We start from the raw sequence: 9,498 nt of genomic DNA, 5'->3' as shown, positions 1-9,498 counted from the left end.
TGACTCCGATGACCAGCAGAGCAGCAGGAATGCCCCAGTGACTCAAACAGCCTCCCAGGCGACCATCAACTACTCGAGGCCTCCCAGAATCGATACAGAGGAAAATCCTGAAGATTGGGGCCTTCTCCCGAGAGCCACGAGCACAGGATCCTTCATCGGCGACTGCTGGAGAAAAATACAATCTGAGCATGCTCAGAACACCCCTGTAAGAAAAAATGCAGAAAACATAGACTCAGGTCAGTACAGATATGCCTCTAGCATTCCAACGCCATATTGTGAGTTCTCTAAAGACCTAAATTATGGACAGCGACAGACTGTAAGTAATTCTTCACACAACCTAGGGGCTTTACCAGCAGACTATGTCAAATTAAAGTCAGATGGATCAAATTTATTGGATTGGAGTCAACAGCTCCAAGTTATATACTTAAAACATGTTATTTTTTATTAATGATTGTGAGAAAAATAGGAATTATTCCTGTAAAAGCATAACCTGAGTTACGCCATTTTGAAATCATGTTAAGGTTTTGTTTTACCTTGTATAAACTGATTATATAATTTAGCTGACATTTAAGAACATGAGAAAGGAAATGTGTAATTCCTGTTTTTGAGAAGATGTTTGTCTTGCAGGAAATATGTTCCTGGGTTAACTTGCCCTTATTAATTAAAGGAAGTACGCAATTGATGTTTTTGAGGGGTATTTCTGTTGGGAATTGGGGAATTTCCAGGGTGGAATTATGTACTGCATATGTTATATAAGATGTTATGTAAGATCTGAAACTGATTCCTAAGGTACTTTATTGACATGTATTCTGAATGTCCTGAAGACTATAAAAACTTGTGTAAATTGTTTTATTTCCGTCTTTCTCTACTTTAGAGAGAAAGGCCCTTTGCAAAGAATAAACTTTGTTCCAGGATTATTTTGGTCTTTGTCTCTTTAAAACGATAATGGGATTTACCTGTCGACCACAATTGGTGCCTGAAGGGACTGAAAACATTCTGTCTGGAAGGGATTTCCCTGCGTGCGCACATAACACTGATTTCAGTGAGATGGGGTTATTTCCTTTCCAGCCGGAATTGCTTTTCTATGAACCTTGAGGCAGAGACCTGAATGCCTGGACAGAGAGGAACGTTCCTGAAGACTTCGGTGCACCAGGAGTGAGTATATGTTTTCTTTTTGGTGGTTTGGATTTGTGTATGTTTGTGTGTGTGGCCTGTATGATTTGTGTGTATAATTAGTGTAATACAGGTTGGTTGGAAGCTTGTACAAAGGTATTAGATAAGGTGACTATGATTAATTATTGTAAGGAGGTTTGGCTGACGTTTGTGTTGATACAGCCTAATTATAGGTGGAGTAAGTTTGGGGAGTCAGACCCATATTGGATCAATGCTTTGAAGAAAGTTTTGGTGAAAAAAGAAGTTGAAAGTTCAATTGTTAAATGTTGAACCTCAGTTCCATGTTCAGTAGTTTAACTCCTCTTCCCCGAGAAGTTCTAGAGTTTTGTATGGGAAGGAAGAAGAAGAGGAAGGTTGGGATCCTTTAGCTTATGCTACATGCCCACCTCCCCCTCCTTCGTATAATCCAAGTTGTGGGTGAAACTGATGTTGTTGCTGGGAGCCGAAAGGAAGAGACTTCAGCAGGGCAGTAATATAGGCAGCTGGAAAAGGAGTTGGGTGAATTGTTAGTAACTGTGAAACAGAATCCATCCACTTCTCCTCATGTTACATGTTCACAAACTAAAGGAATGTTTCCTTTAAGAGGAATGCCGAATGGTATTGCGGCTTTTGTGAATGAGTCTTTGACATCTTCTGATCTGGAAGATTATAAAAGAAATATGCGTCTTTCTAGGCGGATCTGATTAAGTTGTCTGAGTCATTGGATTTGTTCTTGAGACCCAATCTGTATACTTTTGCAGAGTTACAGCGTATATTGGGTTATTTGTTCTCCCCTGAGGAGAGGTCACAAATTCGAAAGGCAGCTATGGTTTTCTTTGGGGATTAAACCCAAGTGGGGGCTGTTCAGCCCGTTGCTGCAGATGTTAAGTCTCCATTAGTTGATCTTGGTTGGAATAATAATAATTTAGCTGATCGGGAACAAATGGAGGGAGTTAAGACAGCTGTACCTCAAGGAAGAAACAAAACTTTTTGAGGTGGAACAGTTGTGGGAAGAAACACCGTCTGTGTTTCTGGAAAATATTAAGGACAATTTGAATAAGCACACTGGTCTTTCTCCTGAAACGCCGGCTTATGAGTCCTTAATGAAAATGAAATTTGTGACGAAATCATGGCCAGACATACAGAAGCTATTACTGATATTGCTGCTCTGTTGAAAGAAGCTTAAAAGGTCTATGTGAATAGGGACGAGGCCAAGACTAGAAGAGAAAAGGAAGGAAAGAAATGATGAGGAGAGGAAAAGGTTTTGTGAAACTTTGGTTGCAATGTGGCGACAGTGTCCTGGAATTGGGAGAGGATTACACCAGTGGAAAAAGTCTAGTGTTGGTGGATTGGAAAGCAAAAAGTGTATTATACGTTTGGATGTGATATTTGTTCTAGAAGTAGGTCTTAATCTGCTTGGGAGAGATGCATTGTCTCTTCTGGGATGTGAGCTTGGTATACAGATCTTTATTGTTCTTGGATGAGGCAGAAAACTCTGTAGGAATGTGGTAAGGAAGGTTTATTGTTCTTCTTACCTGAGGTTGAATGCGAATATTTTGTCTTTGATTAATGTGATGTGATGGTGATATGTGTGTGCCGGCTAATTAAGTGACCTTCTTGGCTTAAGTCTGGAGCTGTGGAGGACAGGTGTGGTTAGGGCCCCAAATCAAGTTTTTGATTAAAAACCGCATCCTGAAGTTTTCCACTGCTTGAGGAATGGGCTACAAGATGTCAAGGATAAAACTGAAATGGGTATCTGAAGGGATGGAACCTTTCCAGGTTTTATTCCAGGTTTGCAAATGTTGTTAAATGGTATGTGTGTGTAATGAGAGTTGTTTAGGCAATAGAGCTCATTGTCTTGTAAAAAAAAATAATAATGAGAATGATAGTAAAGCTCCCTGAAGTATTTGTATTGGCAGGGAAAAGGCATGTGTGCGTTGGAATACACTAAAAGGTCTGATTGCAGGATAAATATGAGTGTATGTGGTAAGCCCTTAAATGGGGGTGGTAAGGTGATCCTGATATTTGTGAATGCCTGAGAAATTTCCTTTTGTATAATGAAATAGTGAGTGGCAAGAGTTTGTTGTTGTAGTTGTTGTTATGTTGTAATAGCAAGTGTTTAAATGAGCAAGTGAGAGATGAGAGAGATCCTATGGAGAAGTAGGATTAGGTAGAGGTATTTGCGATGTTAATTAGAGACAGGAGTAGTATTTTTCTTCTCTATATTTCCCCCGTCTTTTTGTTCTGAATAAGAGAAGTGAGAAAGGGGGGAGGGAAGGTGCGGTTTGTTTTCCCTTTTACACATTTTTTTTTCCTTTGTTGAGTTTGTCTGAGAGAAAGGAGGGGCGAATGGGTGATTTGATCCTGCATTGTTTTTGACTGCATTGGCAGCTATGCAGATGTATTTCCTGTCCTGCTTTAGAGAAGTGACATTGAAAGTTTGAAAAGTTTTTGGGAGTAGAGATCCGGAATACCTCTATTAGGTGATTTTCTTTTGCTTTTTGAAGTTTTTTATTACCCTCTTTTATGTTTTTGTGTCTGATTTTGAATGCTGAGAAGGAGATTTCTAGATACTAGATACTGGATAGTCTGGGGAATAGTTGACTATGTTATTTTAGCTTAGTGTTGTCTAGGTAAAGGATGTTTCCTTGAGGGAAGAATTACTGGTAGAAGGTAAAGATGGACTTTTGGTCTGGTTAGCTAGGAAGTTACTTGTAAGTTTGTCTGTATAGACTTGTGAATTTAGATTAAGCTTTGCATTTCTTTGAAGCTTTTGGAAATAGTTTAGCTAATTTTTGATAGAAGTGTGGTGTGATTCCTCTGAAGTGGGGAGAGTTGAGTATTTATTGAGACTCTATTGATTTATTGATAGTTAATTTTAAACTAAGTTGTTTGGAAGAAAGGTTGAAGAGTTGAAGAGTTGAAGAGTTGAAGAAAGTAATAATATAGTGTTGCTCCAGTGTTATGTTTGCCTGGTTTAAGGAGAAAAATTTCCACTTGTCTGTAGTAGTGGAAGATGGTATAGCCAAAGGAATGTTGGTTTGCATGTGAACTGGGAACTAAAAGGTGGTGCACAAATGCTAGGTTTTTAAAATTGTTTCAAGAGAGTTTGGTTCTCTTGACCAATAGGAGAGAGAGATGGGAAGATGTGGAATGAAATTGTGTGGTTATGAATAAATGAATTGAGAATGGGATGAGACTGGATGAGATGCAGTTGTGAATGGAGACACTATTGAGATATTGGAAGGTGGAAAGTTACCGTTTGAATGGTCAGTGCAGATAGGTGAGGTTTTTGCTTTATTATGAGCATTGCACATATTAATTAATGAGGTAGGGAATATTTATGCTGATTTAAACTATGCTTATGGTATCTTACATACTTTTGGGATAATCTGGATTGAAAGGGGGTTGATATTTAGTAAAAGGAATTGCGATAGGTGGAAATTATCACAGCTGTTTTAAAGGCAGCTGGGGATCCTTCTAAACTTGATATTATATAAATAGTGGATGAAGGGGTGTGTAAGTGAATGGGAAATGGATTACTAAAATGGAGTGAGAATTTTTACTAAAGTAGTGATGTGGAATGTGATTGAATGAGTGCATGAGGGAACCTATTGGGGAACGCAAGCACTTATTGATTTTATTAAATGTATATGCATATATGTGTCTAGGGGTGTGTATACAATAGTTATACGAATGGTACGGAAATGAATACATTGTGTATGAAAAAAATTATGTAGAGATTTGACCATTTGGCCTTTTCAATGAATCTAAGTAGATTACATTGAAATGCTGGTGGTGTGACCATTGATATATGTAATAATAATAGTGGATTATTTTACTGGATAGGTTGAAGCCTTTCTTTGTGTAAAGATAGGTGCTCAGAAGATTGTTAAATCATATTAGAGCGAATAATACCCAAATATAGTGATAGGAGTATACATTTCATTGTCCAAGGTGATGAAGCTTATGGAACAATTAGGAATTGATTGGCAATTACATTTATTGTTTATGCAAAGTTCTATAGGGTGTTGTGAATGTGCTAATCAGATAAGTAAATCTATGTTATAAAAATTAATGTTAGAGTTTCAACTACTTTGAATGAAGTGTTTGCCTTTAGCTCTATTAAGAATAGGAACTAGTCCTAGGAAAGATCTGGGGATATCTACGTATGAAATGATGTTTGGATTGCCATATGTGGGGAAAGTTGAGATGCCTAGGATAGAATTGAAGGATGTTTTTTCTGAAAAATATATATACAGAGACTGTCCCAGTGTTTTTCTCATTTAAGGAAAAAAGGACAGAATCCACCTCTTGATTTCCAAGCACATGAATACAAAAATGGAGACTGGGTCCGATAAAAGCCATTACTGAGAAGAAGTTGCAGCTGGTGTGGAAGGGACCGTTCCAAGTTTTGCTGACTACTGAATCGGCTGTAAGGACTAAGGAACAAATTTGGGTATGCTATTCCAGAGTCAAGGGACTGGTGGCTTTGCCTTATGGAAGGACAGTTGCTACAGAACCTGCAAACCCTCTTAAATTGACTTTTTGATGACAAACCTTAGACGATTGGGGACCAATGGATGGAAGAAGAGTTTTATGAAGAGATTTGTAATTGGCTAGGAGTGGTAATAATTCTTGTTGTGTTTTTGATTGTATTGAGGAAAGATATTATTGATTGGTGTAAATCTATGTTTTGGTATCCAGTGGATGTAAGTTCTCCTTGATTGATTGATGTTGGGAGAGCTAGTTCACTAGGAATAATGGGGTTTTTTGTGGTAATGTTTGTGATTCTACAGGTGTGGATAGGAATGGGGATTTTGGCTGTGTTGCCTAGTTACCCTATAACATGGTAGCAGCTATGTTTCCATACTGAATTCGAGCACCGTTATTCTTTTATAGAAACACCACTAACCCTAATAGACACCACTGAGGAAGCTGAGATATGTATTAAGTCATCTTTTGAAGATGGTGTCTGCCAAGTGCAAACGTACATATGAGATAGTTCCTCAATACATTGGCCTTACAAATAGAATGGAATTTTTATATAAGTAATGCACTGAGCTATTTGGTAATTATATACCTTCATACAAGAAGTTTTGGATTTTGGAGGAAGGGTTACATTTTCTATGTCTAAGGATACAAGTTCCCTCCAAGTTAATGTTTTTATGTGGTAACATGGCATTGACCAAATTACCTATTGTATGGAGAGGAGTTTCTATACTGTTACAGGATATTCATAGTTTACAGGAATAAAAAGATAATGAAGAGGAGAATTGGGGATTGTGAGAAAAATAGGAATTATTCCTGTAAAAGCATAACCTGAGTTACGCCATTTTGAAATCATGTTAAGGTTTTGTTTTACCTTGTATAACCTGATTATATAATTTAGCTAACATTTAAGAACATGAGAAAGGAAATGTGTAATTCCTGTTTTTGAGAAGATGTTTGTCTTGCAGGAAATATGTTCCTGGGTTAACTTGCCCTTATTAATTAAAGGAAGTACGCAATTGATGTTTTTGAGGGGTATTTCTGTTGGGAATTGGGGAATTTCCAGGGTGGAATTATGTACTGCATATGTTATATAAGATGTTATGTAAGATCTGAAACTGATTCCCAAGGTACTTTATTGACGTGTATTCTGAATGTCCTGAAGACTATAAAAACTTGTGTAAATTGTTTTATTTCCGTCTTTCTCTACTTTAGAGAGAAAGGCCCTTTGCAAAGAATAAACTTTGTTCCAGGATTATTTTGGTCTTTCTCTCTTTAAAACGATAATGGGATTTACCTGTCGACTACAATGATCCACCCAGCAAACCCTGGATTTATGAACTGGACTGTTTACACCATAAAGCTTATTATATTCTCATTGCCACTATATCACCTAGCATCTACCCTAGCATTGAACACAACTTAACTGTTTCTGAAATATTTCAAAAATTGTTTAACATGTTTCATAGTAAGAGTGTTGCCACAACAACTAGGATTTCTAGGGAATTCCACTCTGCCAAGCTAAAAAGTGGAACGCCCATGAATGAACATATTTTGAATTTAATTGCCACCAGAGCTGATCTCATTCAAAGAGGAGAAAATATTTCAGAGGGAAGTTTAAAGAGTATTATAATCAATTCATTAGATTCTAGCTGGGATAACTATATCACCCTATTAGCCAGTCTCAGTTTAGAGAACCTATCACTAGAAACACTTACAACCAAACTTATATCAGAAGATAATCTGAGAAAGGAACGTTCCATGAGCCACAGAGAAAGTAGAACTACAAAGAAGGTAGAGTTCCAAGGCAGAGGTAGATATACACCTGAATGTCACACATGCGGTTCAAGAAATCATTATATGAGAGACTGCCCAAGGTATGAAAGAAATAGGGACCAATCATATCGCAGAGAGAGGTCAGATAGAAGAGTTAACTTCACAGACAGACATTCACCTGATTATAGATACAAACATAGAGATTCATCCATCACTAAAGATAGAAAAAGTTACAGAGGCAATTATAAGGAAGATAGACATGGGTCATTATATGGACTAGGACATAACAAGTTCACACCAACAGAATCAAGTAACACGTGGCTTATTGACTCTGGAGCCACTAATCATACCACCAACAATAAAGAACTTCTTAATGATTTCACAGAAAAGAATTACTATGTTAATGTGGCTAATCAAGATAAAGTCCTAGTGAGAGGAATAGGCAACACACACATCAAGGGCATAGGAAAAATAGAGGGGGTGTTGTTTATTCCAGAAATTCCACATAACATATTAGCTACTCTTAAATTAAGCGAAGAAAAGGAAATAGAAATTACATTCAAAAATGGAAAGGTATATATGACTAAAAACAAAAGGGACATAGGAAATATTATTACCAAAGAAGGATTGACATACTTTCAACCAAAAGATGATGAAGGAACACACACAAACATACTGTCAGAAAATAAAAAATATAAGACAGATAATCATGAAGGTATTGAATCTGACATGAAACATAACCACATTAATGATGATGTTTCTACTGAAAAAATATCCAATGGTAAGCCAATGCATGATGAGTGCGCACATTTACTCCATAGAAAGTTGGGACATGCCAGTTTCCCTGTTATTCAAAAAATGTTAGAATGTTCTGATGATGTAAAAGTAAAGAATTGCAAAAATTATTTAGAATGTTCCGTGTGCAAATCTTCAAAACTCAAAAACAAACCCAGACCAAGAAAAGCCACACGCACCACACACTCAATCTTCCAATTGGTACATATGGACCTAGTTGGTCCCATGACACCATCAATTAAATATAGAAAAAGATACTTCCTCACCATAGTTGATGATTTCAGTAGATATGGTTTCGTATATACGCTCAATCACAAAAACAAAGTTTTTTAAAAGTTTAAAGAATTCCACAAAAGAGTAGAGACCCAACATAATATAAAAATTAAGCAAATAATGACTGATAGGGGATCAGAATTCTTGTCAAAGGAATTCTCTAATTGGCTAAGAATGCAAGGAATACTTCACTTCAAAACTTCTCCTTTTTCTGCATTCCAGAATGGAGTCGTAGAACGCAAAAATAGTTTGTTACAAACCATGGTTAGATGTGTGTTAGATGATGCTGGGCCGAAGCACTTATGTATTCAAATTATACCATAAATAGGCTATGGTCTAGTGTAATTGAGAAAACACCTTACGAAGTCATGTATGGCAGAAAACCAAAAATTGGCCATCTACATATATTTGGTGTCACTGCTGATGTATATGTTCCAAAACAATTAAGACACAAAGGGGAAAAGGTATCAAAAAGATTAAATTCATGAGATACAAATCAGGGACCAAAGGATATCGATTTATAGACAAAAACAATAAATTCATAATATCTAGAACGGCTGTATTCCACGAGCACGCAAATTGGTCTAAAATACATTTAAATGAGTTGTACCCTAAAGTTGAAAACTCAATAGATCTTAATAAACACATACCATATAAAACCGAACCCAAAACACGACAAATTGACATACACAGACACCAAGAGGCTTCAAATAGAGAATGGAATAAAAATCATCCCAACCTACAAGTAGATGCATTAACAAAAAAGGAAGCAAGGTATATGCATGATGCTGAGGCACCCCCAAATAGACCCATTAGAACCAACAGAAACAAAGTACCAAAAAGATTGGAGGATTACAAACTGTCTATCGATGCATACAATAAAACACCCAGTACATATGAAGAAATACTAAAATTACCACAAGAGGAGAAGGTCAAGTGGGAACAAGCAATGAAAAAGGAAATGGATAGCTTAAAGGAGTTAAATGTATACACACACGCAAAACCACCTGT

At 36.9% G+C, this 9,498-nt stretch overlaps 1 long non-coding RNA gene across 1 annotated transcript; it reads left to right on the top strand.

Annotated features, from left to right (window-relative positions):
- The first annotated feature begins 550 nt into the window (after nt 1–550).
- LOC148115111 (uncharacterized) lies at nt 551–6,898 on the top strand. Its single transcript, XR_015732183.1, has 2 exons — nt 551–3,785; nt 3,826–6,898. It is a non-coding gene; the product is annotated as an uncharacterized LOC148115111 (long non-coding RNA).
- Nucleotides 6,899–9,498: the final 2,600 nt, after the last annotated feature.

Source organism: Pantherophis guttatus, chromosome 2 (genome assembly GCF_059756535.1).
Source record: "Pantherophis guttatus breed Tessera chromosome 2, ASM5975653v1, whole genome shotgun sequence".
In the NCBI taxonomy this organism is placed as follows: domain Eukaryota; kingdom Metazoa; phylum Chordata; class Lepidosauria; order Squamata; family Colubridae; genus Pantherophis; species Pantherophis guttatus.
This window is presented reverse-complemented; position numbering and strand designations above follow the sequence as displayed.